This window comes from Microcebus murinus, chromosome 15 (assembly GCF_040939455.1).
Source record: "Microcebus murinus isolate Inina chromosome 15, M.murinus_Inina_mat1.0, whole genome shotgun sequence".
Classification (NCBI taxonomy): Eukaryota; Metazoa; Chordata; class Mammalia; order Primates; family Cheirogaleidae; genus Microcebus; species Microcebus murinus.
In genome coordinates this window covers 57,577,683-57,595,800 of record NC_134118.1, presented here as the reverse complement: position 1 = coordinate 57,595,800, position 18,118 = coordinate 57,577,683, and the positions used below count along the sequence as shown (strand labels likewise).

General features: G+C 34.2%; 1 long non-coding RNA gene across 1 annotated transcript in view; it reads right to left on the bottom strand.

The window, feature by feature from the left end:
* Positions 1 to 17,696, bottom strand: part of LOC105882077 (uncharacterized) — a 232,896-nt gene extending 215,200 nt beyond the window's left edge. Inside the window, exons 1-2 of the long non-coding RNA XR_001159063.2 lie at positions 17,490 to 17,696; positions 16,092 to 16,366 (exon numbers count right to left, since the gene is read on the bottom strand). This is a non-coding gene — a long non-coding RNA (uncharacterized LOC105882077). The remainder of the gene's footprint in view (positions 1 to 16,091; positions 16,367 to 17,489) is intronic.
* Between the last annotated feature and the right edge of the window lie 422 nt (positions 17,697 to 18,118).

Here is an 18,118-nt window from a genome sequence, read left to right as displayed (position 1 = left end):
AAATTTCACCACATACTAGGTGTGCAAACTTGGGCCAACTAATTTACCTCTTGCATCTTCTATTTCTTAATTTATAAAGTATAAATAATGATGGGAGATACCTTATGGACTTGTGAGAATTCTTGGTGCATGATACACACATGGCTCTCAGTGAATGTTAACTGCTGCTAAGAATGTATGTCTTGGTTTCCTAGGACAGTGTACCTACCCCAAACTGGGTGGCTTACAATAACAGAAATTTTTGGCTCATAGTTCTGGAAACTAGAAGTCTAAAATGAAGATGTCAGTGGGGACCTGCTCCCTTTGCTAGGTAATCTATCCTTGCGTAGTTTCTGGTGGTTTGCTGGCAAGTTGATGTTCCTTGGCTTACAGCTACACAACTCCAATCTCTGCCTTCATTATCACATGGCATTTTCTCTGTGTGTCTCTGTCTTCACATGGCTGTCTTATAAGGACACCAGTCATATTGAACTAAGTATGACCACATATCTTTGTTGGAAGGTGCACAATTCAATCTTTAACAATGTGTTACTGTCTACTTTATTAAAGTTATTATAAGCATTATGTCAGTTGACAAAGATGAGAACACTCTATGTATAAAAATATAAATGTTATACAGTCTTATGTCCTTTAACAAGAGGGATACATTCTGAGAAATGTGTCATTAGGTGATTTTTTGTGGTTGTGTGAACATCATAGAGTGTCCTTACATAAACCTAGGTGGTCTAGCCTACTACACACCTAGGCTATATGGCATAGCCTACTGCTCCTAGGCTAGAAACCTGTACAGCATGCTACTGGACTGAATATTGTAGGCAACTGTAGCACAATGGTAAATATCAGTGTATCTAAACACATCTAAACATAGAAAAGATACAGCAAAATATGGTATAAAAGAAATATAGGGAATTTACCATGAATGGAACTTGCAGGACTAGAAGTTGCTCTGGGCAAGTCAGTGAGTGAATGTAAAGGCCTAGGACATTACTGTAGATTAATATAGACTTTATAAACACTAAATACTCAGGTTATACTAATTTATATAAAATAAAGCTTGTCTTTCTTCAATAACAAATTAAACTTAGCTTCCTATAACTTTTTTACTTTAAACTTTAAAATTTTTTTAACTTTTTGACTCATAATAACATTTAGCTTTAAAATACAAACACATTATACAGCTGTACAAAAATATTTTTTCTTAAAATCCTTATTTTATGTGTTTTCTATTTAATTTTTTTTCACTTTTCAAACTTTTTGTTAAAAACTAATACACAAATACACACATTAGCCTGGGCCTACACAGGGTCAAGATCATCAATATCGCTGCCATCCAGTCCCACTAAAAAGTCTTCAGGGGCAATAACATGCATGGGGATCTCATTTCCTATGATAATAATGCCTTCTTCTGGAATACGTACTCAAGAGCCTACCTGTGGCTTTTACAGTTAACTTTTAAAAATAAGTAGAAAGAGTATACTCTAAAATAATGATGAATAGTATAGTAAATGCATAAACCAGTAACATAGTTGTTTATGATCATTAGCAAGTATTATGTCCTGTACATAATTATATGTGCTACACTTTTATATCTCTGCAAGCACAGGTTTGTTTATACACAAACACAAATCATTGTGCTATGACAGCTACGATGTCACTAGATAATAGGACTTTTTCAGATCCTTTATAATCCTATGGGACCACCATCATATATGAAGTTCATTGTTGACCAAAAAAAAAAATGTCATTATGTGGTACATGATTCTATATAGTGTTTTCATAAAAGCTTCTACATAAAGCCTTCATGTAAAGAGGAATTTTGGAGATGAAAAGGAATACCAAATGCAAACATGTTTAAACCTAACCAAAAATAATTTAAATGATACTTTAGAAAAACATGATAGCAATGTTTCTGAAATGATAGGATATATTCTTTAGTTGTCTTCTACTTTAGAAATACATTGTCAAATGCCAGTTACATGACTTAGTATCAGAAGATTATGTTTTTCTAAAAAAAGGATTAGTATAACTCTAATATTCAAATTTTAAAGTTTATAGTTTATTTTACCAACTACATAAAAAATAATAAATATTATAATATTTTACAGGTATACACCAATTTACTTTTAAAGATTTTTTTCTCATTGGTGAGAAAAACAAAATTTTCCTTTAAGCTACAAAGGATAGCTATTAGCACTTTATCTGCTCTTCTGTAAAAATGAGAAAACTGATATGAAAAACCTTGCCTATGTTTCCATAGTTAATAAATCACAAGGCTAGAATTCAAGCTCTTTGATTTACTAACTTTTGAATGAAAATCTTGTCAGTATTTATTTGGTTGTTCGTTTTTCTTTTTTTAATTTTTGTTGTTGCTGTATTGCTATTCATGATGCCAATAGTACTGGATGTTAAGTTAAGTAGCAGCAACAGCAGAGGATATGACTAAGGCCCTCAGTGTATTATTCATTGATAAGTACTCCACATGGGAAGATAGACTATGCATTTGTAGAATGACAGTAGTTTCCTTTCTGAAACTAAATGGTTCCTATTAATTTTTTTTTTTTTTGGTTTTTTACTACATTTCCTCAATTAATATCCAATTACCTTATGCGAAATTGAAATGATTCTGTGATAACAATTTGTTTCATTGAAGTAATGAAACATGGATGTAGAGAAAACACAAACCATTTCATTTGTGTGCAGCAACCAGTTACATATATGAGTTTGGATCTACTTGAATCCAACAATAAACTCAATAGGATATGAGCTGAAATCAGTAAATTTCAGGTACAGGTAGAAGCAGCAGCATGTCAACTTAATTCTACCTGTTCTACTGCTTCCTGGAAGAACAGTCAAGCAGATTTATGCCATAATTTTATGATGGTGGGTTGACTTACAAAAGACCTTTTCAGTACCAAAACAAAAAGTTACATTCACCTTGGGAAACCATAAAGCAATTTTCATCTAGTTTTTCTTAACCAAGTTCCAGTGAAGTGGACTGAAGGCAAGTATTATAGCAAAATCTAGCCTAAGTCCAAACCTTCAAAGTAACATTTACAGAGAAGTTACAAACCAACAACAATAACAAAAAACCATGTATGTACACTGCCACTGAAATTGGGAATGTTGCATTCTTTTGAATTTTTCTGCTTCGATAGGTATTTCTTCTTTATAACGTCTCCAAGGCATTTTCTTAGGAACACAAAAGGATAGTTCATATTCTATTTTTTAAAATTCTCATAAATTATTTCTTTATAGTATTAAGCCTAAAGTTCTACAATGATACTTTATTTCCCTTTACACCCACTCACCTAAACTTCCCATTTCAAAAAGAGAACAGCTCAAAAAATTCATACACTACATATTTTCTACACTCCTAAAGAGTTGATTACTGAAACACTGATTGCATTTCTTTAAAGCCCATGGGATATGTTTAGTTGACTATCGTTATGTGATTCAGGTATTTATGCTCAACTCAAATGTCTGAGATTAAAGATTATGAGCCAGGAAATCTTAGTTTAGAACTTCCAGTTCTGTAGATCTAGCTGATTGTCCTGTTTTCAGATGGGCTTCACAAAAAGTTACTCCATTTAGTCACTTAAATTTATTCAACAAATGAGGACTGTTTACTGGATTCCAGGAGCTATAGGGGATAGAAACGAAATAGAAGTCATGCCCCATTTTAGGGTACTTAAAATATCTTTAAAAGATACTTTCTTCTTCAACAATCATTAATTACAAATATGAAACAAAAAGCAATTCAAGCCCCTGACTAATGAGATGCCAAAATTCAAGGTACAGAAAATAAGTATAAAAGGAGGATTGGTGTTCCTTAGTTATGATCTAAAGCTTCAGAGGACAGCTGTGGTGGCTCATGCCTATAATCCCAGCACTTTGGGAGGTTTAGGCAGGAGGATTGCTTCAGGCCAGGAGTTTGACGCTAGCCTGGGCAACATAGCAAGACCCCATCACTACAAAAAAAACCTCCAAAATTTAGCCAAGTGTGATGGTGTGTGCCCATAGTCCTAGCTACTGGAGAGGTTACAGTGAACTGTGATTATACCACTATACTCCAGCCAGCCTGGATGATAGAGCAATATCCTGTCACATTAAAAACAAAACAAAACAAACTTCAGTGGTTGAAGTCCGTTTTTATGTTCTAAAAAAATCAACAAAACATCTTCTATATCATCTATTTGTTATCTTTATTCAAAAATTACTTTATTAGCTGAATATTTAATTTATAATATCTTTGAGAAAAATTTTCAATGTTGAATAATTGGACAAAACATTTTAGTGTATGTTGAAAAACAAAAAAGATTTTTTTCTCTCTATGTCATATGTGTGTATATGAGAGTGAAAAGAAAGAACACAGGCAGGGTTAAATTAATTCTTCTTGAATGTGTGATATTTATAGTTTTAAGGTTTTCTGCTATATTTTCACTTTTCACAAGAAGCAAGTCTGAGATATAAACCATATGAAATATAAAAAATATCAACCTGATTCCTGATAAAAGGAAACTGCTAAGGGTTTATATGAGAGGTTGCAGTGAAGAAAATTCATCTCCTGCTATTTTTCTCAATAAGCTTTTATGTTTCCTTTCAAAAGTGCCTATGGGCCGGGCGCGGTGGCTCAAGCCTGTAATCCTAGCACTCTGGGAGGCCGAGGCGGGCAGATTGCTCGAGGTCAGGAGTTCGAAACCAGCCTGAGCAAGAGCAAGACCCCGTCTCTACTATAAATAGAAAGAAATTAATTGGCCAACTAATATATATATATATAATTAGCCGGGCGTGGTGGCACATGCCTGTAGTCCCAGCTACTCGGGAGGCTGAGGCAGAAGGATTGCTTGAGCCCAGGAGTTTGAGGTTGCTGTGAGCTAGGCTGACGCCACAGCACTCACTCTAGCCTATGCAACAAAGCGAGACTCTGTCTCAAAAAAAAAAAAAAAGTGCCTATGAACTGTAGACATCTGTTTAGATTTGCCATCTTCAGTGCTATGCTTTCTTCGGTCTCACTGAAATCCAAAGTCAACTTCCATTGTGCTTGGTTCATGTTAGATAAGAATGACAAGTAAGGAAGGATTTATATTGAGACTCCAAATCTCCTTTATCCATAAACACACACATATACACACACATCCCCCTCAAACATCAAGAGATGATTTTAGAATTTAATTCTTCAGTTTTTCTCTTATACTAATACCACTCCTAAAACCTTCTCGAAAGAAATGAAGCTGATAAATTCACTCCCAATAAGATATTACTGACTGAAAAATCCAAATTCCTTATTGTTCAAGTCATTAGATTTGGATTATGCTTCTTTAGAACAGGGACCTTGTTGGCTTCATTCACTGCTATGTCTTCAGTGTCTAGGGCAATGCCTGGCATATATGTTCAATAAATGTTTGCTGCATGAATACATGCATTAAGGATAAAGTTTCCAGCCAAAGAAATTGAACAACTATAATCAGTAGGGAAAAATGTTTAATTTCTATCTTTTTGTTTTTCCTGAAATACTTCTTTCAAAGATGCTTCCAATTCTGCATAAAACCCTTGTAAGTCCTTACCTACCAGCTGCCTACCCCCACTTCCCTATTCTGATATTGAAGAGTGGAAATCATCACCTCTACCCTGAATCTATATGCAGGCATCAGAAACTCTTCTGGGATTACTAGAAACTCGGTGTGTTAGGTGATTTTTAGCAAAAACTGAATTGCTAATCCTCTGAGCCTCCCAGCCACAACAAGCCTCGCTACTGGGGAGGATTAGACCCTGGAGCAGCAGCACAGAAGGATCCTCTGTGGGGGTCCGTGGGATTGATAAAGGAAAAGCAACTTATTGGTCCTTCTAGGAGCATCTATATTGAGTATTCTAAGTGCTTAACAGGCTACACTGCAAAGGGACAACACCCGGGCAGAGAATGTGGGACTTGCTGTATTTTTGTGTGTGTTTCTGGCTCTTGATTCCTAAATTGGAGGAGCCCAAGGAAAGGAAACATTCAAAAATCTCAGTGTTGATCTTCCTAGGTTGCAGGAGGAATTTTGCCATTGTTGTATAAGCAGCAGTAAATGGTCACAGGACCAGCAGATAGTCACAAAGCTGTGTTTTATTATCGGACTGACTTCTGGGACTAAATCCCTCCTAATACACCACAGCAGGACCTCCGAGAAACAAAGATAGTAACATCAAATTTCAGTATCTTCTGGCTCAGATGACAGCCACTTAAACCAAGTTTCCTTTTCCATTGCAAATCCTAATCTTGAGCACCTATTCATCCTGAAAAATATATATTTATAAGCCCAAAAAGTTAAGCTTTCTGCCCAAACTGGCTTTTGGTCAGTAGCTAACACTCCCCCTCCTCTGCATTGTCTGAAAATTGCCAGCAGGCATTCTTTGGTGGGACCATTTCACACACAATGGAAAGCCTTGAAGTCCCTGCAAGTCTGCATCTGCTTTTGTCAAGGGGAACACAGCATGTTTGTAAACATGTGGCATGGAAAGAAGATTTAGAAGATGACAGCAAGCCTATGCCCCACCAATTTCCTGTTTGTTTCTCACATTATGTTACCCCTGGCAACAAATGGGGGAGACTAAACTGAGAACAGCACTCTTTTTCTTATTAAGAGTCCAGAATTTGGCAAATAAAATAAAATAAGACCTAACTGCTTTTTTAATTGTGGAAAGTTTTTATGTTACTGTTCTCATTCACTTCTTTCCTTTCTTCTCTTTTAGAAATAGAGATAGAGAAAGAGGTGGGAGAGGAAAAGAGAGAGTTACTTCAGGGTTTTGATCTACTGTAGACTATACCGCACTGAGTTTATGCAGGAGAAACTTTTGAAAAAGACCACACAATACCTCGGGAGCTACAATAAATAAGCTTCACTTCCAGATCCTAAAAACTGGCACACCTGTGTAGATCAATGTGTCCTAAATGACTTTTGCTTATCATATGAAGGGAAAAAAACAATTCACATAAATGCATTTGTTCATTCACTCATTTGGCTCTTGCTTCATAAGAAGCATTGTGTTGGAGTAGAGTTTAGGAGGTAACTTGCCCTCGGTTACCCTCTGGTAGACTCAGGATCTGGTCTGTTTGAGTCCAAAGCTGGTGTTGGCCCTGAACCATGACATCTCTCCACATTGACAGGCCTAGTTCTGAAGTGGATCACAGATAAGATGACAGAGGTTTTCAGGGGAATAAATTAAAATAAGGAAATAATCACTCAGAAACTGAGCAATTAATACTTGACTGTCTTGTTCACTGTTCTTCTAATGAGCAACAAGCAAAAAATAAAAAATTAAGTCAGAGAGTAGTGCCTAACAATGACCTTACAGATTCTCACATATATATCAGCATTAAATGAAAAGGGTATTTAGAAAAAAATAATGATCTGAGTAATTTTTATGTTGATATTCATGTTATGCAAAACAATGAGCAAAAACTCTTTGGAATAGTGATTTTCAGACCATTGTTATTTCATATTAAAAATACTTGATATAGTAAACGTTTTATATTTTCCATCTCATGGAAGCCATTACTCAATAAATGGCAACCAAAAAGAAGGTGAAGTTTTCACCTACATACCAAATAGAATATGTGGTCTCTTTTTCCCAGGTCCTTAAACAATATTGTCTTCTATATTTGGCCTTTTGATAGTTTCTATTTGTACTCTTTATTGTTTTTACCACCTCAGTATTACCTTCATATTCAGAAAAGTGATCAATTTTCTCATTATGCTGGTCAAATACTTAAATATTTTATTAGTTCATCAGCCATTTGTTCCTCAACCCCAGCTATAGGTAATATCTTTGAGGACACTGTTAAATTTTAGGGATTTATCCTTACATTAGCATCCATAAACTTTAAATAAAAATTACTGTCCCTTCTTAAATATCTTTTCTTAGTATTATTAACATTACTAGTCATACTTCATATTGCTACAACACATATGTTACTGGAATCAACTCACATCATTGACTATTTAATATATAACACAAGAATGCTTATCAGGATATAGTTTAATTTCTATCCATATTATTACTCTAAATTTTACTCCAAACAAATCTGCAGCTTTACTAGTTTTCTAAATTTAACAGAGATAAATTTATCATGATTTAGCCCTTCACATACACAGGCTCCTCTGTCAAAAGAGCCCTAGCAATGTTCACAAGGTCATAACTTTTGTGAAATTTGCAATGGTAAGACATTTTAACCGCAATTGGTTAAGACTGCTGTCTCTTTCCATCCTGACTTCCCAGTGTCAGGGGGTTTGGAGTGGCCACAAGCGCGTTTGGAATCTGGTTAAAAAGAAGTTAAGTTGAAGGTACTTTTAGTTTCAGTTTATAGGGTACATTTATCTGGTACACTATCACTTTAGTGCACAGGTAAGTAATTGCTAACTGTCTGGATGCAGAGATGGCTTCCAGGAGCATCCTTCTAAGGCTCCTTGACTTAAAGGGATGGGTCAGGAGTCCTTTGATTATCATTGATGATGCTCAATCAAAGGCCATTTAGGGTTAGTCACTGCACAAGAAACCTTGAAATGCTCCTGACATTATAAGGTCTTCTATGAAACACAACTGATAGAGATTTTTCCATGTATTTGACAGAAATCCTGTATAATGTTATCAGTAACAATTTGTGTAGCTAAGAGAAACTTTTCCAAACCACCAAAAATATTCCCTTTCACCTATGTTAAAGCAAAGGATAAATTATATTCCTATTCTTGCTATAGAAAATATTACAAAATTATTGTAATATAACAGAGTACACAGAAAAAATTAGGGACAAACAATTTCATGGATCTAGAAAAAATAATTTTATGCTTTGTTGGGAACCAAAAAAAGCCCAAGTAGCCAAAACAATCTTAAAAAGAACAAATCTAGAGGTATCATATTACCAGACTTCAAACTATACTATAAGGCTATAGTAACCCAAACAGATTAATATTGGCAGAAAAATAGAGACATAGACCAGTGGAACAGAGCAGAGGACCCAGATATAAAGCCATCCAGATACAGCCAACTGATCTTTGACAAAGCAGACAATATATACTGGGGAAAAGAAGCCCTATTAAATAAATGGTACTGGGAAAATTGGATAGCCACATGCAGAAGATTAAAACAGGATTCATATTTCTCACTACTCACAAAAGTTAATTCAAGATGGATAAAAGACTTAAATGTAAGGCATGAAACCATAAGAATTCTAGAAGAAAATGTAGGAAAAACTCTTCTAGGTATTGGCTTAGCCAAAGAATGGCAATTACAACAACAAAAAATAAATAAATAAATAGGACTTGATTAAATTAAAAGGCTTCTGCACAGCTAAGGAAATAATCAATAGAGCACATAGACAACCTACATAATGGGAGAAAATATTCACAAGCTATACATCCAATACAGGGTTAATAATCAGAATCTACAAAGAACTTAATCAAACCAGCAAGAGAAAAACAAACAACCCCATTAAAAAGTGAGCAGAAGACATGAACAGAAGCTTTTTAAAAGAGGATAGACGGATGGCCAATAAATATATGAAAAAATGCTCAATGTCACTAATCATCAGGGAAATGCAAATTAAAACCACAATGAAATATCACCTTACCCTAATTAGAATGGCTTTTACTAAGAAGTCCAAAAACAATAGATGCTGGTGTGGATGCAGAGAGAAAGGAATGATTATATACTGTTGGTGGGACTGCAAATTAGTACAACCACTATGGAAAACAGTATGGAGATTCCTCAAAGAAATAAAAGTAGACCCCTACCATTCAATCCAGCCATTCCATTGCTGAGTATTTACCCAAGGGAAAAGAAGTCATTTTATCAAAAAGACACCAGCATTTGAATGTTTACTGTAGCACAATTCACAATTGCAAAGATGTGGAATTAACCCGACTGCCCATCAATTCATGAGTGGATTAACAAAATATGGTATATGTATACCATGTAATACTATTCAGTCCTAAAAAGGATGAATTAATGCCTTTTGCAATAATTTGAAGGGAACCGGATATTATTATCCTAAGTGAAGTATGTCAAGAATGGAAAAACAATCATCACATACAGTCGCTATTAAATTGAAACTAACTGATGAGCACCCATGTATACAGTGGTAAGTAAAACTCAGTAGAAATAAAACAGGGGTAGGGGTGAGGAGGGGATGGGTGAAACCTACCTGAAGGGTGCAATGAACACGATCTGGGGTATGAGCACACTTATAGCCCTGATTCAAGCATTACAAAAGTGATCCATCTAACAAAAAACATTTGTACCCCTATAATATTTTGAAATAAAAAGAAAATATTTCTAAAATATAAAAACAAAACAGAACAAAAAGAATAAATGAAGGAAAAAATGTGAAATAACAATAAAATGATTATGCTTTTGTTCTGGATTTAACACTTATTGTATGTGTAATCTTGAAAAATTTGGAATTTATTGTGATTCTTTTATTTTCTCAATAAATATTTATATATAGCCAATTGTGTATTTTAAATTTTGTGTCATTTTAAGACCCTTAATTGTACAATATAAGCCTCCCTATCTACTGAACCTGAATTCAATCACAGATGATAGGAAATAAAAATAATCTACTCCCCAGGAAGACTATTTTTTCCTAAATACAGCATACTTCATGTTTATTTAAAATTAAATTTGGTTACCAAAAATAAAGATTTACTTATATTTTTCCTCTGTGTTTTAATTAGAGTCTACCAAGATGAAGAACATTTAAATGGTTGCTCTTCGTCTGGCAATTCTGTGGTTTCTTCATAGTCTGGCAACCTAAATCCAAGCCAATTGTTTAGAAATTTGTGGGGATTTAGTTTTGCCCTTTGTTAAATGACAATAATAAATTTAATTGCTGGCTTTTCCTTCCCTCTGGTCTCTTTGGTCATGCATCTTGCTAAGTAAGAAAAAATGAGACAAATACCCACCACAAACAAATATGCATAATATGTATTACATATTTTACCTCAGGATAGGCTTCCATCTTTTCAGTGGTTTAACTTTTTCAATAATAATATGGGTCCACTGATACACTCTTTACGAGGATGCTCAGAGGGTTTATAACATAACACCAACATACAGGGCTCGAAACAAAAGTGAGGCAGTATTATACATGATGTGCCCGGAGCAAGTTAGATTATTCCAGAATGATTGTAGGCCCTTAGCTTAATGAATAATCCTTTAAAAGCAAAGAAATAAACCCTGGAAGTTAAATTACAGTTTGATGAAATACTTGAAATGACCAAATTTCAGACTTAGTCACACTTCAGAGATATGGAATAGCTACAACTACCATTTCTTACACTGGTCCAGAATAATGTCTTCTTATTCTGTCCTCCCTCTAACTTGGAGTTTCTTAGGCTAAGCAACTTTTTCCATTAGTTCTGCAGGCATAATATGGTGGCTGCCACAGATGAAAGGGGGGTACTGAACACATTTTCATGCATCACTGGTCACAGCCTTAAAATTTTAGTCATTTCTATTTTCCCTACTCACCCAGTATTTTGGTTAAAATAACAAAACAGTAGTTAACATTTTAAAAATTTACTCATATTTCTTATATATTATAAATATTGACAATAGATTTCAAAGAAGGAAAAAAAATTAATAAGCTTTAATTCTTATCAGCCATTGAAAATGTAAATGTTGTTCTAACTCATTGAGGGTGTTTCCTAAATTCAAAGAGATGCAGAGACATACTATGGACTCACACTCATAGTGCTAGTACTTTGGTGGTTTAGAAAACCTTAATAAAACTGCCCTCCCAGAAAGCTCTCCCTGAATGGAAGAAGTGTTTAAGTACCATTTCAAGCTGACCAGACACAAGTCTTTAAATTGCCTCCTTAGGACTTTCAATTAGCTTCAAAGCTCTGTTATCTCATTCTGTCTGGATTTCCAAATTTATATGGCTTTCTGTTCCATATGGCTTCAGGTAGGAATATCCACATCAGTGTATAATCTTTTCGGGAGGCAACACTACTCCCCAAACTTTAACCAAACAGATTTGCCCAAACTTCTCTGAAGGTCTCTTTGTGGTAAGGTGATTATTTTCCCTAATTTCTTCACTATTCCAGGAGATTCCTGTCCTTCAAAATGACTACCTGGCATAAAAGCTAATGTATACCAAAGTACTTTCATTTATAAGCTCTTCAGGCTTCTGCTATTTTATTCCTAGTTTTATTCCTATTCGTTTCCAGAATCCTTTCGCACCAACTTAACTTCTTAAAGAGGTCTTAAATTTTTTTCATAGCCTTTATTTTGAAAACAACAGGGATATCATACTCAAGGTTTGCAAAGAATTTATGGAAGTTTCTTCTCCTAACTAAAGAACTCTTCGTCTCAATCAGAACTCAAATACAAAGGCTCTCCTGATAACCGCAAAAATCATATTGCTGGAAACTGATTAAATTCTACTGACAATGTAACCTATTCCCAGCTAAATAAAATGAATATTCTTAATGGATATTCTGTTATGAAAATAGCTTTCCTTTTGTCTTCCTTAGTAAGTATTTATTGTTTTGACAGCTCTTGGTAAGAGAAACACAGCTACATATATGGATATAATTTCTCTTCTGTTATTTCCCTTACCACCTATTTGCAATTATGTGTTACTTTATGGACCATCTGTGACACTGTTAACTTTATTTCTCCAAGTAAATGAGGTCATTTACTCCGACTCTGCTCCAGTAGCTTGAAAAGTCCCCATTAAACACCCAGGTATCTTCCTAATTAAAGTGAATACTAAACTTTTAAAAACCTATTGGAAAATTCCTCTGATGTTTGATACTGCGGGCAAATCAGCAATGCGGGCTTCTGTTTGAGCTTCTTTAAACTACAAAGACATTTTTTAGAATGTGAGCCAGGTACTTAACTGGTATAGCTCTTCCAAAGAATTCCAGAAGTAACCCTTAGCTTCTTGAATTGAAAAAAGATCTCTAATTTACATGATGAATCATAAGCTATAACTAAAACCTTATCTTAGGAAATTATCCCTGGAAGCTACTGCACATTATTTTGTTAGAAATCTAGTTTCAAAAGAAAGTATCATCTTTAATTAGAAAAAACCTTAGTGTGGATATTGAAAATAGATTCTCCCGAAAATCCTAAAGGAACAACTTCTCAACTAGTATTCTTCTATTGATTCAAATAGCCATGACCTCTGGCATAATTCTAGTTATGTTCCATGGAGCAGAGCCAATTGCTTTTGAATCACCTCTTCACTTAAAGTAATCACGAATAATGCCAGACATGTGTTTCTCTTCATGATGTTAACAAAAATTCCAGATTAAAAAAATGTGAAAAGAAAGAAGCATGATGTCTGTCTGTTTTGGAGTTGTTCCTGCAGGCGGGTCCACATTTTAGTGTTTTTGTTCCACCAGTCAGAGCCTGGTTGCTACCATCGCTGTCCTCAGTTGCTCCTCATGCTAATCCATCCATTAAACTGCCATAAAGTTATTATGCAAGCATGTTTACTTCATTGAAAAATCTTCAAATGTTTCCCATTTCTTATAGAAAAAAAGTTCGAAGTCTTCAACCTGATGGGCCAATGCTGATGTCATTTGGCTCTTTCCTGACTGAGTCTATGCCCTCCTCCTGGTACCCTAATCTCCCATCCTGTCTACACATACCCTCTCTCTCTATCTAGCCCTGGCCCCTTAACTCAACTGCTCTTATTGTCTGAAAGGCCCTGCCTGCCATAGATACCTTCAGGTACCAGTTTATATAATCCTCCACACAAAAACCCTTTTCCTCCTCCACATCACATAGCATTTATTAATGCTATACATTTATAAAACTTATTGCATAATGTTTTATAGTGGTTGTTTAAATGTGTTTCTGGCTTTGTCACTGCATCATAATCCAGAACAAGATTATTTTATATCTTCACCACACTGATAGGATCTTTTACAACTTCCTCCCAGTATCTCCCCACCCAAGCCCTAGCAAAAAGCATTGCGTATAGTTTTAAAAAATATTTTCTACTTAGTTGAATTATCATGGCATAGCTGCTTCTGATAGTAGTTTTCTATGCATAAATTTTAAAAACAGCTCAGAGTACTACTTGAATACATAAGAAATACTCAGATTCATAATAAAAGCATGTCTGTGAAGAATGTGCTTGACAAACTTTCCACTCCCACTGGTTTCCTACAAAGAGCAGAAGTTTTGCCAAAATGGTAGGAGACCTGATTGCTTGGAATAAGGTGTGCTGATGTACATAAATGCCATTTCTCTTCAATATCTGTTTTTTTAAATGCCAGTTAATATAGTTATAATGAAAATGTGTACACACACACACACACATTACCAAAAAGTATAAAAAGTAGAAAATGAAAATTAAGGCTACACAACTCTTGTCTCTCAGTCCTCCTTCCTAGAGCAACTTACCAGTTTCTTGTATATTCTTACATAGGTTATCTCTGTGTTAAGAATTGATCATAGTTTAATGTTTTCAAATTAGGACGTTTACTTGACTTGAAAGATACATTGGTTCCCCTTAGTTCATGTGATTATTAGTAAATTCCTAAAAGCCTTCAAATATTATCTGCAAAACAAGTGAGTTCTCAGAGTGATGCTCTACATCTTTGTTCTCACTGGCTATGTTCACATGTGTACAATTAAATGATCTTTGTCCTATTATAGAATCTCTATAGCAGACAAAAATAATAAAAAATTAAATTATCTATCTTTTGAATATAACAATGTAGCACTACATTATGCAATCTCTATATATTATGTTAATATTACTGTTCACAACAAAGAGAGATTATTGTCTCATTCACAAACATAGATGTAGATTGTGGTTTAAGATCACACAGCTGGCCAGTAACTGGAATGCAATTTACCATAGGTTTATCAGACTATAATTTCAAGTAGAATTTTAAATTGTGGAATGGAATTATATGTTGCTATGGGTTTTTTAAATTATATAATTCAAAGGGCTAAGTAGTTTGGGGAGGAAAATGAAAAATGTTCTGGATGAAATTATTCTCAGTATCTCACTTTCAATTTCAAAATCTCTGGAGATAAATATTATAAGAAAGTCTCTTGGAAATTCAGATACAGTAGATTTGTCCTTAAAAATTTCGGGATTGTAGGCTTGGCACAATAGTAGCATGATAGTGATTCCTTATGAACAACCAAAAATTGATTGAGTCAATAATAATACTCAGAAAGTAAAGACTATGGTACAATGCAGTTGAGTTTTTTTACTTCCAAGAGTAAGTGTCCCAGAGTCCTATATGAGATATTTTTAATCTCTTCCAATTTTTCTGTTAACATGTTGAGATATATTATTTCTGTTTTTCTGATTTGAAACTTAACATCCATAATTAATTAAGAGACAACCTAACTGAAGTTTTTCTCTTTCTTTCTCTCATTTTTATATGAGGTGATAATTAAATAATTATATAGTGATTTAATAGAAATGTAAAGAAATAAAAAGCAAGGTGATATAAATTGTTTAATCTAGTCTCAGATGTGACATGGACTAAGCCTTGGTTTATTTTTTCTTTTGTCTGTTCATTCATTCATCATATAAATAGACTAAATCTACTTAGATTATGATATAGAATAAGCCATTATTACATATTATTATTACTGTTATTATTATTTTACACTCTAGTTTCTTCATCTGTAGAAAGCATGGAGCCAGTGGAGCAATCTCCAAGGTCATCTCACGGACCAATACCCTATCTATCTATCTATCTATCTATCTATCTATCTATCTATCTATCTATCTATCATCTATCTATCTATCTATCTATCTATCTATCTATCTATCTATCTATCTATCTATCGATGACTGAGATGGGCATCTCATTATATTGTCCAGGCTGATCTTTAATACCTAGGTTTAAGGAACCCTCCCACTTTAGCCTCCAGAGTAGTCGGGACTACAGGTGTGCACCACCATGACAGGAGATAAGAATTCTACCACTGAACCACCAATGCAAGTTCCATTCTATTTTTATATTGACAACGGGTGTTTTTAGATTCTGTACAACCTAGGACTTTTGAAAAGAAGGCAATCTGGTTAAACTAGCATATGGAGTTTCCTAGAGTATAAATAGTCTTCTTACCTTTACTGCTTCCTTGAGTTCTTAAATTGTGGTGGGGCCCGAGTTCTCTATGCTGCCTCATCACTGGTTAAAATAAGACCTCTGATATCACAGGCAATGAAGAATAGAGAGTTCAAGTGTGAAAGACAGTTCTCATCTCCCAGTTGGGCACTTTGGAGTTGTAGTAAGCGAGCTATGGTACCGCACCTCTTCTGATTATATAGAACCATCAATTTTAAATAATATCCTTCTGTTGTCGTAACACAGCATTAGAGTTTAGGGCATCATCACCTTATCTGAAAGACACCAATGACTACCAGGATTAGATCTGCTTTGTTATGGTACTTATATAGAAGGTTTTAAATATTTCACCTCAGATGCAATGGAGAGCTTCCTATAATCACCACACCCATTTAAGAATAAACTAAGAAACACTGGTGGCAAAATATGTAAAGCCTATTATAATACTATTGTAATAGTTTATTCTTCAAAACAGTTTTCATAAAGTGGTTAATTTGGAGAAGAGCTGAGATATTAATTTAAAATTTAAAAAGGATTTGACCTTCGTTTTCTGAACTGGCAAAATAGGTCCGCTAAATATATGCTAATTTAGCAAGAACTAAGACATCCATGGAAGAAACAACTTCCTTGAGAAAAAAATTAATTTGCAACACATCAAATTCTAACTAACACTGCATATTTGACACAGGCAAATTTAGGATCTTCAGGTATTTTATTTTATCTTTTATCTGTAGAGTGAATTTTCTTCCAGGCATTTATTTGGTATCATTAAATTGATAAATGGTCTTGAAGATATTTTCCACAATCATTCTGTAAACGCTGATGAAATGGCCTTTCCCAGAATGTATAGAAATGAAAGACCCTGGAATGCCAATCCAATTTCAAGATTTAATCAAAAAGAGTTACATACATTCAAAACTATAAATTCTATCTGCCAAAGACAATTTTTTTCCTTTGGATTTCCCAGTTGTCTTGATAAAAGATAACAAGTATTAAAGCTGTGCATATATAATAAACCCAAGTCAGCATGGGTGCATAATGAAATTATATTTTAAATTTAATAAATAACTACTATTCATGAAGTTACCATAACAAACTATAGAAGCTAGAAAGCTGTGTTTTTTTCTATCGTGTTTCTTCCAGTGCAGTTTGATTTTTATCAATAGGGTGTTAACATCATTTCCTTTCTAAGTGTCTATTGTTTAACTCTGGTGAAGAGGGACAGGAAAGGGGCAACATATTTATTTATATAAAGGCTTTCGTCAGGAAAATGTTTTCTTAGATACTTTATTTCTTAATTGTGAAACATTAGGTTCTTATAAAAAGAAAATTATGGTGTTTTACTTCTAATATAAAAGCATGAGTAGTTTTCTTTCTGTTCACACAGTTTGTACTTACCTCCACATCACTTTTTTTCAATTGACACATAATAATTGTGTTTATTTACTGGGTACAATGTAATGTTTCAATCTATATATACATTGTAGGAAGAGTCCATGAAACTCATTAACATATCCACTTTACATTATTTTTGATAGACACTTTTTGTTTGGGGCATTACTTTTTATCCTTTCACAAATTCCAGAATGACACTTTGATATGAGGATCACCTGAAATTGAAGAAAAGGAAAAGAAAAACAAAAATCAAATATACTCATGTTTAGTGAAGATTGACTTGTCTTCTGTAATTTGACAGTCTATTCTTAGAGCAAATCCAGCTAAAAGGGAAAGGATTAATCTTTGAGTTGATCAAAAGATTGGAGAAGGCTTGGGGTTTTACTTGGACTTAGAGGCTGGGTTAGAAAGCAGGAGAATGCAGTAATAATGAAAAAGTAATGATTCCTTAAAGTATGCTTTAATCCCTTTTTTCTTCTCATTGCTATGGGACTCTTTCAGAAATGGAGTTCAGAAAATGAGGGCAGAATATGATCTTTTGATCAGATTAAAGGTCATTTTTTCTATATGCATTTAACGGTAGTGCAGTGTGAGACGTTTCCTTGGCCATTTAGTGAATTCAAGGTTAATTC